Raw genomic sequence first — 13,804 nt, forward strand, 5'->3', positions numbered from 1 at the left:
AGCTGTACGAGCGGGCAAGTATGATGCGAGCTACGTAAAAATTCACCGACTGAGTCGTTTCCGGGTCCGAGCCGCTCTGTACGTCTTGGTCGGACACTAACCGTGGCGTGCAATGGATGCGATCAACGACCGAGCCAGTACGATGCACGCGTCGGACAGCCTGTGCGAGCCAGAGTGTCCTGCTTGCAAAACGTCCGGGTGGTTGCCTTTGAGGGTCTGCGTCCGACCCTCTGTCACCCGCAGTCCTACGACTCGGACACAGGGGGAGACCCAAGGGTCCCCCCAACACAGGCATGTACGGTGCAGAGGGCACCGACGTGTACCCACTGTAGGGGGCGCCCTTGCGCGAGACGTACCCATTCAGTCAATGGGAGCCCATGTACGCGTCGTACGACTGGCTCCCATTGACTGCTATGGGAGTCCGACCGAACCGAGTCTGGCAGCATACGGCCGCATCGTACTGGCCTGGTCGGACTGCAGGACTCTGGTTCGGTCGGAAAACACTCCGGATCTGGCTCGGTCGGAGTGATTTCTGACCCGGATCGGAATCGGCACCTTAGTGTAAGGGTTACTAAGATAGGTAACTCCTTCATGACTTTTAGCGATCATGCTATAGTTTCAATAGAGTTGAAAATATCAACATGGGAACAAAGGCGTACCAATGTTGAAACACCAATCGTGGCAAGGAAAAACGGGGTTCCGTTAAAATGGGCACACATAGACAAACTCGAGATGATTCCAGATATCACATTAAACACACAAGATAATATACAACTGTGTTTAGATCCAGAAGCGGATGCAGGGGTGGTTGTCGGAGCTTTCTGTGATATCCTAGGAAACATAAAATCGGCCCTTACAAGAACAAAAGCGCAAAACAAACAAAAAAGTAGAGGCTGGTTCGACTCACCGTGTACTAAATCACTAAAGTCTTTGTTATACGCCCTAAAGGCCAGACCTAGAAGCCACTATTAGAACCTAGGGCCTCATATTAACGAGCACATAAAAGTAGAGAGAAGGAAATTAGGGAGGATTTATGGGCCGACCTAGATAAGGCAGCCAATTCAGGAAATAGCTGCGCTTTCTGGAAGCTAGTAAATGCACCTTTTTTTAAAACCACTAGTGATCCAACAACAGATTTAAATGTCGATGAGGAGGCTCGGGTCTCCCATTTTGAGAATATTTTTTCCTCTAATTTTGATAAATCATCCTATCAGGTGGTAGCGCAGGAAATACGCCCAGAGTCTTTATTGTTCTCTTTTTTAGAAGTTAAAGCAGGGCTGGATTCATGTAGTCTGGGAAAGGCCCCGGGACCGGACGGTCTCCCAATTGACTTATTTCATGAAAATCCAGATTTATGGATACCACTCCTGACGAACGTCCTGAACAGTAAAGCCCTGGTAGGCCCCCCCCCCCACTCATGGTCAACAGGGGTCATTGTACCCATTCACAAAAAAGGAGATAGGCCCAACCCAAAGAACTACAGACCAATTTCCTTGCTGGATACAACATCAAAGCTTATGGGCCGCCTTCTCCTATCTAGACTAGAGGGATGGGTTTAGGAGAATAACATCTTAATCCAGGCCAAATATGGATTCAAGCAGGGAAGGGGCACTGTGGATCAATGCTTGAATTTAGCATTGACCATAGAAAAGTATACTAGAATGAAGGATGGGAAAATCTTCATGGCATTCATGGACCTGAGCGCTGCGTTTGATTGCGTGGTCCATGATAAGCTATGGAACATAATGGAGATGATGGGGGTAGACTCAGTTTTTTACATTTTATCAGGCAGTGGTATGTAAATGCAACTACATCAGTGCGCTACACCAAAAACGGAGACTGCACATGTTCCTTTAAAATATCCTAGGGAGTAAGGCAGGGATGCGTATTGGCCCCATTTCTCTTCTCCATATATACGAATGGAGTTGAGGAAGCACTCACCATGGCCACGCCCCTCTTTTTGAAAATCAAATGCTACCAATACTGGCTTATGCGGACGTCGCAGTGCTAATTGCTAGAACAGGCCTTGGGCTACAAAGGCTGAAAACCGCGTATGTCACATTCATTGATTCACTTTATTTAAAAGTGAACCAAACAAAGTCTTTTATAATAGCAGCCGGGACAACAAAAAGAGAAAAACTCCTGCAATTCTATGTAGAAGCGGAAAAAATAGAGGTAGTGGATTCTTTCCCTATTTGGGGATTCTTTTCGATAAAGACCTGACATGGGCTAAACTGATGGAAGGGAGAAAGATGGTGATAGAGAGGGGTATTATTGCTGTAAAATCGTTTGCTAGAAAACTGGGTGCTAAACCCCTATTACCAATAAAAAATATCTATCAGGAAAGAGTAAAGTCAGCAACGACCTATGGAGCCGGCGTCTGAGGTGTAGTGGTACCAACACCACTACAAACGATTGAAAATACATTTTTTAAATCTACAGTGGGCCTCCCTTCATCTATTGCAAATAGTATCCTACATATGGAACTGGGTCTGCCCTATGTTTCAGATTATATACAACTAGCTCCACTCCTACTTTGGCACTCAATTTGGAGAAGAGATACAGTGCCACTTACTCAATCAATAATAAGGAGCTGCTTAACCATGGATAAGTGGAAAAGGTCTAGGTGGCCTAGTTATGTAGAGATAGGGTTAAGGGAGATTGGCCTTCATGAATTATTTAAAGATCCATTGACCTGTAAGAAGGTTGCCAACTCGTTCCTGATAATGTCTGAGTACAAGCGTAGAGAACAGCAAAAAGAGAAACACACCGTCCGTATATACAGCCTCAATCCGCCATTGATAGAAGGGGGTTTCTCTTACCTAGTGTTGGACCGGGGGTCACCAGGCCCTATGGGGGTAGCGTGGCGCGAGCAGGTAGGCATCCAAATGCTTACGTGTAAAGTGACCATACAGCACACACATCCACTGAGACAGGAAACGCACGCAATAATTGACACCACACCAGTAGGTTGAATAAAACCAATCAGTTTTATCTAGATCAACATCAGGATCAAAAGCATTAACACGTCAAAACCTGGCATGGCATCAAAGCGTGGCACCTAGCGATCCTGGGGAGCGTCAAACACAGCATTTATGCAAAGCGCTGCACATAGCAAATTATTAGCGCTTCAAATGGAGCATTTTAACATAGCGCTGCACATAGTAAATTATTAGCGCTTCAAATAGAGCATTTTAACATAGCGCTGCACATATCAAATTATTAGCGCTTCAAATAGAGCATTTTAACATAGCGCTGCACATAGCAATTCAATAGCGCTTCAAATGGAGCATTTTAACATAGCGCTGCACATAGCAATTCAATAGCGCTTCAAATGGAGCATTTTAACATAGCGCTGCACGTAGCAATTCAATAGCGCTTCAAATGGAGCATTTTAACATAGCGCTGCACATAGCAATTCAATAGCGCTCGGAACATGGCATATAAACATAGCGCTGCACATAGCCCATCATTAGCGCTCAAATAGGGCAGCTAAGCATTAAACAGTTTTTTTTCACAAAAAGCAACCACTATTGAATTGGCGAAATACCAGATTCAGAGTAGTGGAAAGATGTTGTTCAACTATCTACTTGACAGGTGGAATATCAAAGATATTGAAGTAAAAGCCTCACTCACGTAATAGTGACATGCTTCATCATAGGCAATTACTCCACACCCAGAGAAGATGGTACTCTCTGGGCGGACTCAACCAAAGATATACTGGGAGTTCCTAGATAAATGAACCACTGGTTAGGCAGGGAACCAGATCAGATTAAAAATACCTATGAGTGTACCCTATTTTAAATTATTTATTATTGGGCACTCATGATATCAGTAAAAACTTATTGTCGGGGTTTCTTTGAACTCGATTTGTTCAATTGTACCCGCTACCGTATGCCAACATGTTTCGGCCCGTCTTGTAGCCCAATCGGGTCTTGGGGCCTTCGTCAGGGCGATATCTTTCTTTTCCTTATGCTATAAGGTCCCTGCGATTAAGCTGTACATGTGCTTACATGCAACTCATTCGTACGTGAGGCCTAATGCACTCACCTGTCCGTATGTGCCTTCCGACTTCAGTAGAATTTTTCTATTGGACATGGGACACAAAGTTAACATGTGTTTCTTTGACGACACAACAACATGAATCTATCTACAGCCCGTCTTGTGCTCGTAGTCGTTGGTTCTTAGTTGTAGTGATGGTGTACCACCTGACTATGTGCTCTCTATGTTAGGGCTTAGTGTAATACATTAATCATTCCAGTTTGCTCACCGCCACATCACATCCACATCTATACACCACACAACGTGATCATCATACTGCTTGTGATTGACTATGAGTGAAAAGGATTGTGGCTATAATGTATTTTCTAGTCATCAATCCTATAGCTCTCTATTCAGGCACCCATTCCCTTGTTGTGTTGTTTATTCATTTCTTAAATATATCACCATGCATAGTGATCATGTATATCTCTTTCATCCAGTCAATTATTAAGAACTTCCGGCGCTCACCTACTGCCCTGTGCCTACTGGCATCATGCAGATCTCGTGTGTTAGGTGCAGTCCTGTAGTCAAACACTGCATCAGAGATAAATAAAGGCAACTATTAGCACGTTCAAAACCGATCTAATGATAAACATCTCGTTCTCTACAAGATTCTAGTTCACGGAACCTTATTACCGCGTTACTATCTTTTTACGGTTTAGGGAAATATATTCAGGGACGTATTTATTCTTATTTCGCTTCCGTGCCAGTATTCCTGCTTAGTTCTTCAAATCCTGTGTTGCAGGGTGAACTTTCCCCCTATTTGTATATGTTTTGTTTGCTGTCCCTTTTGTTATAGCTAGTCTTTTTTTGAAATTATTTAAACAGAACAATTTGGAACCATTGGTAAGCTCTACATGCGTCTCTGCTATCAACACAAATCATACGCGATAACAGGCGTCTGAATAACAAAGTGTACCCTCGCTGTCACTTACTTCATCAAGGACCCTGCACCGCCGTTGCACCTAGTCAACCACACCGTCTGCCGTCGGGGATGTGAGTACGGCGGTGTCGGTAACAAACGTGCAGTCAACTAGATTAATCCACTGATTAGAATGACCTGCCGTTAGCAGATATACGAAACTCAAGTGGGGCTGCCTACATCATACCCACTAACACTGGTCGTGAGGTGAGACACGCTATTTCCGCAAAGATAATGGCGAAATAGCAACTCTACACACTTCAAGCGATTATCATTAAAATAACTACACGAGGGATCAACGAAATACTCCTCAAAATTGTAACTAACAAATCCTTCGCTGTGAGGGGGATCGAACACGGCGCACCAGACATAAATAAACTACATTTCCCACAAGTCTTGTAGTTCAGCCTCGTAAAAGTGTGAACAGCTGTGATTACGTTGCGTGACGTTAGAGAATTGGGTCAGAACCGCCCTCCAATCAGGCTCGTGCACCTCCGGTTAAAAGCCGACACCGCCGTACTCACATCCCCGACGGCAGACGGTGTGGTTGACTAGGTGCAACGGCGGTGCAGGGTCCTTGATGAAGTAAGTGACAGCGAGGGTACACTTTGTTATTCAGACGCCTGTTATCGCGTATGATTTGTGTTGATAGCAGAGACGCATGTAGAGCTTACCAATGGTTCCAAATTGTTCTGTTTAAATAATTTCAAAAAAAGACTAGCTATAACAAAAGGGACAGCAAACAAAACATATACAAATAGGGGGAAAGTTCACCCTGCAACACAGGATTTGAAGAACTAAGCAGGAATACTGGCACGGAAGCGAAATAAGAATAAATACGTCCCTGAATATATTTCCCTAAACCGTAAAAAGATAGTAACGCGGTAATAAGGTTCCGTGAACTAGAATCTTGTAGAGAACGAGATGTTTATCATTAGATCGGTTTTGAACGTGCTAATAGTTGCCTTTATTTATCTCTGATGCAGTGTTTGACTACAGGACTGCACCTAACACACGAGATCTGCATGATGCCAGTAGGCACAGGGCAGTAGGTGAGCGCCGGAAGTTCTTAATAATTGACTGGATGAAAGAGATATACATGATCACTATGCATGGTGATATATTTAAGAAATGAATAAACAACACAACAAGGGAATGGGTGCCTGAATAGAGAGCTATAGGATTGATGACTAGAAAATACATTATAGCCACAATCCTTTTCACTCATAGTCAATCACAAGCAGTATGATGATCACGTTGTGTGGTGTATAGATGTGGATGTGATGTGGCGGTGAGCAAACTGGAATGATTAATGTATTACACTAAGCCCTAACATAGAGAGCACATAGTCAGGTGGTACACCATCACTACAACTAAGAACCAACGACTACGAGCACAAGACGGGCTGTAGATAGATTCATGTTGTTGTGTCGTCAAAGAAACACATGTTAACTTTGTGTCCCATGTCCAATAGAAAAATTCTACTGAAGTCGGAAGGCACATACGGACAGGTGAGTGCATTAGGCCTCACGTACGAATGAGTTGCATGTAAGCACATGTACAGCTTAATCGCAGGGACCTTATAGCATAAGGAAAAGAAAGATATCGCCCTGACGAAGGCCCCAAGACCCGATTGGGCTACAAGACGGGCCGAAACATGTTGGCATACGGTAGCGGGTACAATTGAACAAATCGAGTTCAAAGAAACCCCGACAATAAGTTTTTACTGATATCATGAGTGCCCAATAATAAATAATTTAAAATAGGGTACACTCATAGGTATTTTTAATCTGATCTGGTTCCCTGCCTAACCAGTGGTTCATTTATCTAGGAACTCCCAGTATATCTTTGGTTGAGTCCGCCCAGAGAGTACCATCTTCTCTGGGTGTGGAGTAATTGCCTATGATGAAGCATGTCACTATTACGTGAGTGAGGCTTTTACTTCAATATCTTTGATATTCCACCTGTCAAGTAGATAGTTGAACAACATCTTTCCACTACTCTGAATCTGGTATTTCGCCAATTCAATAGTGGTTGCTTTTTGTGAAAAAAAGTTACTCAGGGAGAACGCAACCACGTTGTTTATTCTCTCCCTCTCTGTTTGTGATAAAAAAGCATTAAACAGTACCAGTCAATACAGCGCTAAACTGGGCATTTCAGTAGAGCATTAACCATTGCCTTTCCCTAAAGCGTTACACATGGCAATAATTCCCCAGCGCTAAATATGGCATGGAACCCAAGCGCTACACATCTAATTGATCAAAGCGCTACACCTTTCATTTATCAAAGTGCTCCTTCGGGGCATTAAGCTTGGTATTCACCTAGGGCATACCCTAGGCTCTGCGAGGCAATTATCTGTGATGCACCCGGTATGAGGCCTTCGGTATGGTAGGGGGGTACCCCGACTCTCTGGAGGCCCAGTTCACTCCTCCCGCGTGGTGCTCACGTCACCCTGCACAGGGCGGGAGTTGAGGGTGCCATGGCGGGTTAAATTCTCCCTTTTTGGGGTCAACGAGGCCCACCGGCTTGCATACGAGTCGTCCCCGGGGGAGGGGCGAGTCCCAGGCTTCTCCTCGTCCTTCCGCCCGCCTCCCCCAGGGGTTACCTGGATCTTCGACCCCTCGCGGGTCACTCCCGTCGATCTTCGGCTGGGCGGGGGCTCACTGGCTTCAGAGCCTCCTCCGCCAGCCGCGCGTGCCGCCCGGCGGTGCCCGGGCCGAAGGCTGCTTGGGGCTTGGGAAATTTCTCCGCCGGAGGTCCGGGCCGGGCGCGCCCGCAGCCGCCAATAACAGCGCGGCCTGCGGGGGCGCGGCCCACTCGGCGAATAGCACAACGGCGGGGCGGCGTTTGGCAGACCGCCCCCGTCAGGTGATAGGAGTCGTTGGCTTCAGGCCTACGCGGCCTCGACAAGCTGGCTTGGCCTAACGAGGCCTTCCTGGGGATTCTGGCGGCCCTCTCCTTGCGGAGGGCCGCGTCGCGAGGTCGGCGGCAACAGCGTCGGGGCCCCGGTCTTCCCAGCGGGCCCTGGAGATAACGGGGATCGTCGCCCTGGCCCCTGGCCGCAGCGGTGAGTGATTCCCGTCGGGCACCCCCAGCGGGGGTGGTAGAAATTAAGGGTTGGCCCGCAGCTTGGGGGGTGGCGATTGGTTTGGCGCCCAGCGCCCCCTACTCCCACAATGACGCCCCAGCTCGGGGCAGGTAGGCTGGGAGGTGGCAGGCCACACGCCAGTAGCAGAACAAGCTAGAGGGGGGCAGGCAGCTGGGATTGCAGCACTCACCAGCAGAGCACAGTCAATTAAAATGTAGCGCCCACCGAATACAGCGCTCTCCTTCCGCAGGCAGCTTGAATATGGTGCTCTCTTTCCGCCGGGACTGCAGTCAGGGTCCCACGAGGCGCTTGCTGGTTCCTGCACCCTTGGTTGAGGGTCTCTTGAGGGGGGGAAGTTGAGTTGGTGGCTGACGGCAGACTAAGTAGTCTCTGCAGGTCGTCCCTGGGTTCTCCTCCTTCTGGGCCAGATCAGTGGGTTAGTTCAGGATCCCTCACTCAACTTAAAAGGCAGCGCCTAAGCCCTGTCACTTCCAGTGGCATAGGTCCCTGGCTAAACCCTACCGCCTAAAACTCCTGCGGAGGTTCCTCCAGGTCAGCATCGCCCCAACTATAGTTTTCCCTCGCCCTGTGGACAGTAGAGGGGTGTAGGTAAGCTCAGGGCCCAGCACACAGGCCTATGTGACGGTAACCCTTGGCAGCAGGTCCCCTCTCTCTCAGGTCCACCCTCTGACTCAGCACATGGCAGCCCAGCTCCGCCCTTTATACGCCCCTCACCCCACCTACCAGACAGTGCCAGAAGCTTCTAGAAGCGTCTGGGGAAACTGGTTCTAACTGGCCTAGGGGAGGGGTAGAGCACCCTGGGTGCCAGGCTTCCCTCCAAAAGCTGGGGTTGCTGGGAAATAACCACTAGACTGTTAACCCAGCTCAGTCAGACGGCACAACCACACAGCCATGGCATCCATTTTAAAAGTTACATGTTTAAAATGGGGAAACTCAGCCTGTGTACACCATCGCACAGCATTCAATATTTGCATTTATATAACATGTGGTTTCCCATAAAAGCGAAAAAATTACGGGAAAAGGGCCAAGTCCAACACCTAGTGAATGTAAATTGGACCCAACACAGATTTATATTACTCAGGTTCCGCACTAACTTGATCCCTCTCATGCTAGGCTATCCGGGAAAAACATATAATCATTCTGAGCTTAGTGTGTGCCCTTGTGATAATTAGTCATCCCAAACTGAATTGCATCTAGTTTTATTCTGCAGGCTATATAATAATGAAAGAAATGATTACTTAAAACCAATTTGAAAGAAAGGGAATTTTAAGCAGTGTCGGGTGGCACTCTACTTTTTGAAATCATTACCTGACCCTTTGGTTTGCTACTCAGTAGCATCATTCTTATGGGCCTGTATGAGGAAGAGGAAAAGTATCGCGTGTATATGAAATGGTTTCTTTTTTAAAGATTTTAACGCATTTATGTTTTTATGCTAGAATCATTGTTGAAATATCTGTAATTTTTATAAACAAAAATTTGTACAATCTTATGATGATGTATGTACTTGTACTTTTATGATCATTTTTAACTTGATCGAATAAATTAAAGAAATGAATGAATGAGAAGGAGTAAAGAAAAGGAAGCAGAGAAAAGGGAAGAAAGAAAAAGAAGAGAGAGAAAAAACATTATTTTTTTTTAATTGATGGAAAAGTGAGTAGAATGGGTATTATAGGAAAGATGAATGTGATGACAAAAATGTAGTAAAGGGTAGCCATAATAATTCAGATTTCATCTTTAGATGAATAGATGAGTGAGAAACAGAAGCAATTCTATGTTCATCACAAATTAAATTCCACCAGAGCAAAAAGGATAATTTAGAATTGTCTTTCCAACATGTTAACCCCTTTGCTGCGGGGGTAATTCCCCCACGGTGCGGGGGGGGGGGGGTCCGCGGCACCGCTGTGCTCATGACGAGCTCAGCTCGTTATGACTCACAGTGGAGCTGTGCTCATGATGAGCTGAGCTCGTCACGACCCCGCGTCATGAGCTTGTCATGAGCACAGCTCCACTGTGACTCATGACGAGCTGAGCTCGTCATGAGCATGGAAGGAGTTAATATAACTTTAAAATCAACAGCAATAAAAAGATCAAATAAAATAGTTTTTGAAGGGAGTTGGTCAATATCAGGAGATGAAGTACCTAAACATATATTATGAATAGCAAAAGGAACCCCACTGAAAAAAACCAAAATACATTTCAACCAAATAGCTTTCCAAAAGTTGTAAACTGTGGGGCAATAATAACGTAAATGTATCAATGTTCCTTCAGCAGAGAAACAGGACCAACATAATGGTGATACAGAAAGGTTACTTTTGTGAAGAAAGAGGGGAGTAATTACAACTCTGTTATAAATAAAATATATGGATTGTGTGATGTTGGCGGCTATAGAAGTTTTGAAAATCTTTCGCCACAATCAATCCCATTGAGGAATGGAAAGCTATTGGGATAAATCCTGTTTCCAAGCTAATTCAATAGTAGATTTATTCCGAGTGCAAATAAATAAGGATAAGGTTTTATATATAAAAGAAGCACTAGGAATTGTGTCAGACGGAATTTGAAACAGGGGTGTATCAGGTGTAAAGGAAGTAGGAACTGGATTGAAAATACATTTTTGTAAAATGGTTTGGAGAACAGGTGATAATATGTTATATTGCAGAATATAAGAATCAGGGAGACAACATTTCTCTTGTAGTTGATGAAAGGGCAATATCAAATTGTTAGCTATCGATTGATTAACATAGAAAATGCCCTTTTCTTTCCAGTGTTTGTAGTAAAAGGATTTGTGGCGGAATGTAATGTGTTTATTAAACCATATTGAAGAAGATAAAAAAGATTGGTATGGGTCGAAATTTTTGAAAAAAAGTGTGTATATTAGATAGTGAGAATATTTCAAAATCGGATATTTGGAAATGAAGGTACAATTAGTCATAAACATAATATCCTGAAAATAAAAGTCATTTAACAGTAAACCTTCAACAGCAACCCAAGTTGGCATAGGTAAATTTTGATAATCTTTTGAGATGGCATAAAATTGCCAAATCAAAAAAGTATTGTGGTATATTTTGAAATCAGGAAATCGAACACCACCCTCTGATTTAGGGCGAATCAATTTAGACAGGGCAATACAAGCACGTTTATTATTCCATTAAAATTTGGTACATAAAGAGTTAATCTGTGTAAAATAATAATTAGGGATTTTAAAAGGTAACATTGAAAGTGTGAATAGTACCTGTGGAACAATCATCATTTTGATCGTATCCAATCTGCCCCACCAGGATAAGAATAATGGGGACCAGGAAGACAACAAATTAGTCAATTTGAGTTTTAAAGCAGTAAAATTATGGGATTAAATGACAGGAATATTTGAGGAAAACCATGTTCCTAAATATTTAATCTTTTGGGGACACCAAGTAAAATTGGTTGAATCAAACATATAACGATAGCATAATGAATTTAAAGGTAAGATTTCAGTCTTGGAGAGATTTAGTTTGTAACCTGAGACAGTGAAAATAAAGCAATCTCTTGTAAAAAGGGAGGAAGAGAGTTGCCAGGATTGGACATGTAAATGAGGATATCATCTGCATAAGCAGAGAGTTAAATTTGGTGGGAGTTAAGTGTAAAACCAGTAATATTGGGATTATGTCTAATTCGCCCGAGAAATGGTTCTAACCAGAGTAGTTAAAGTAATGGGGAAAGGGGACAGCCCTGATGGGTACCTCTTTGTAGATGAAAATATGAGGAAAAGAGACCATAAACAAATACACATGCACGTGGAGCAGTATATAGTAGTTTGATATATGAAATAAACCTTTGACCAAAACCAAACCATTGAAGAGTGTGGATCATGTATTGCCAATGTATTCGGTCAAAAGCTTCAGCATCAAGTGATAGGGCAGCTAGAGGAGAGGAGCACTTTTTTCCAAGGGCAAGAATATTGGAGAACATTGTGGCATTGTCGGAGGCAAGCCAACCTTTGACTAAACCAACCTGATCTGGTTTAATGAGAAGAGGGATAATATTTTGTAAGCAGGAAGCCAATATCTTTGCAAACATTTTACAATCATAATTGATTAGGGATACTGGTCGAACATTTTTGCAAAAGGAGGAATCTTTGTCTCTCTGGACTGGAAACAAGCAACCTGGGACTGGTTTCTGGCTAATCAGCCGTTATCAGCCAAACTAGCTTGAATCCAGGGGCAAAGTTAGCAAGGGACCCACGTCTGGGCATACCCTGCAAACTTAGGGCGACCAAACCAAAGCCAAAGGGGATGATGGATGGAGTGTTGAACATTGCAAGCACTCACCCTCAGTCAACTGATCTGGGTTTAATCCATCATCATTCTTTAGCTCACTCCGCCTCCCCAGTTCAGACATGGCCATATGCAAATCAGTCTGACCTTGTGCCTCATGGGAACAGTCCAGCTCGAACTGCCAAGCCATGTCTTCCCTGGACCGGAAACAAGCATCCTGGGACCGGTTTCTGGCTAATCAGCCGTCATCAGTCAGGCTAGCTTGAATCCAGTGGCAAAGTGAGCAAGGGACCAACGTCTGGGCATACCCTGCCAAGTTAGGGTGAACAAAGCGACACCAAAGGGGATGATGGACGGAGTGTTGAACATTGCAAGCACTCACCCCCAGTCAACTGATCTGGGTTTAATCCATCATCATGGGTCCCTTGCTCACTTTGCCACTTGGGGAGGACATGTGCAATCAATTTTGTGCATGACAGGTCTGTTTTAATATCTGAGTGTGCGGAAGACTGCATTCATAGCCATGCGCAGGACAGCCCAAGCCCAGAACTTTTAGACAAGTGTGCATTCAAATATGTGCTTTCTGAGCTTGTGTATGTGGCGCATGCATTTGGAGGTGTGTCCTGACTCCTGAACAAGCTTGCATTCGAAGCTACAAGCATGGGATGTTTGTGTTCAGGGCACTGCATGACTGAATAGTAGTCAGAACTGTGAAATGATCACTGGAGCACACAGATCTGGTAAGGGTGTCATATTGTTGACTTTGATAATGCGCACACTGCAGGTAAAATGATTTTGCAAAGTGGGACTGCCATCTCTCCCTGTACGCACAATTAGAAGATGCAACATCATTCCATGACCGGCTGCATCCATCTCATCTCCTGTGCATCGTCCCGCCTCTCTGGCCAATGATATGCGCCCCCCCCCCACCTTCTGCTGCACGTATCTGGTGAGCGGGAGACATGGCCTCTGAGCAGATGCAGCCCAGCCCCCAAAGAACCTCCAACCCCATCACCGCTAAGGTAGTGACCCTCTGCCAGGGCCTATCCTGACAGCCAGCAGTGGCATCGGCCAACACCGTCAGTTGTGCAAGCCGCCTTGGGTCGTGCGCTTCCTGTCACAGACATGAGTGACATGTATCGCTGTATTCACCACATCTAGCAACCACGGTGACAGGACGCAGAAAGCGAAATGGCCAAGCAATCGAGGTGGCTGGTGGGCCCGTCCTCCCCCAATCTTGCATGCAATGGTCTCTCCCAGGCGCTGTAACATTTCACGGGGAGAGGCTAAGTCCGTGGAGTGGGGGGCCTGCCATTGACACCCCCAGGGCCCAGGAGGCTAACTCACACGTGCAGTGGGGGGGTGCAGCGGCTGCTCACTCTCCTGCCCCAGCGGAAGACGAAGGAGGTATGGTAGTGGTGGGTGGGCACTCGCAGCCATGGGGTGACACTTACCGATGGGATTGTCTTCTGTGTGTTCGAT

The sequence above is a fragment of the Triturus cristatus genome, chromosome 4_1 (assembly GCF_964204655.1).
Source record: "Triturus cristatus chromosome 4_1, aTriCri1.1, whole genome shotgun sequence".
NCBI lineage: Eukaryota > Metazoa > Chordata > Amphibia > Caudata > Salamandridae > Triturus > Triturus cristatus.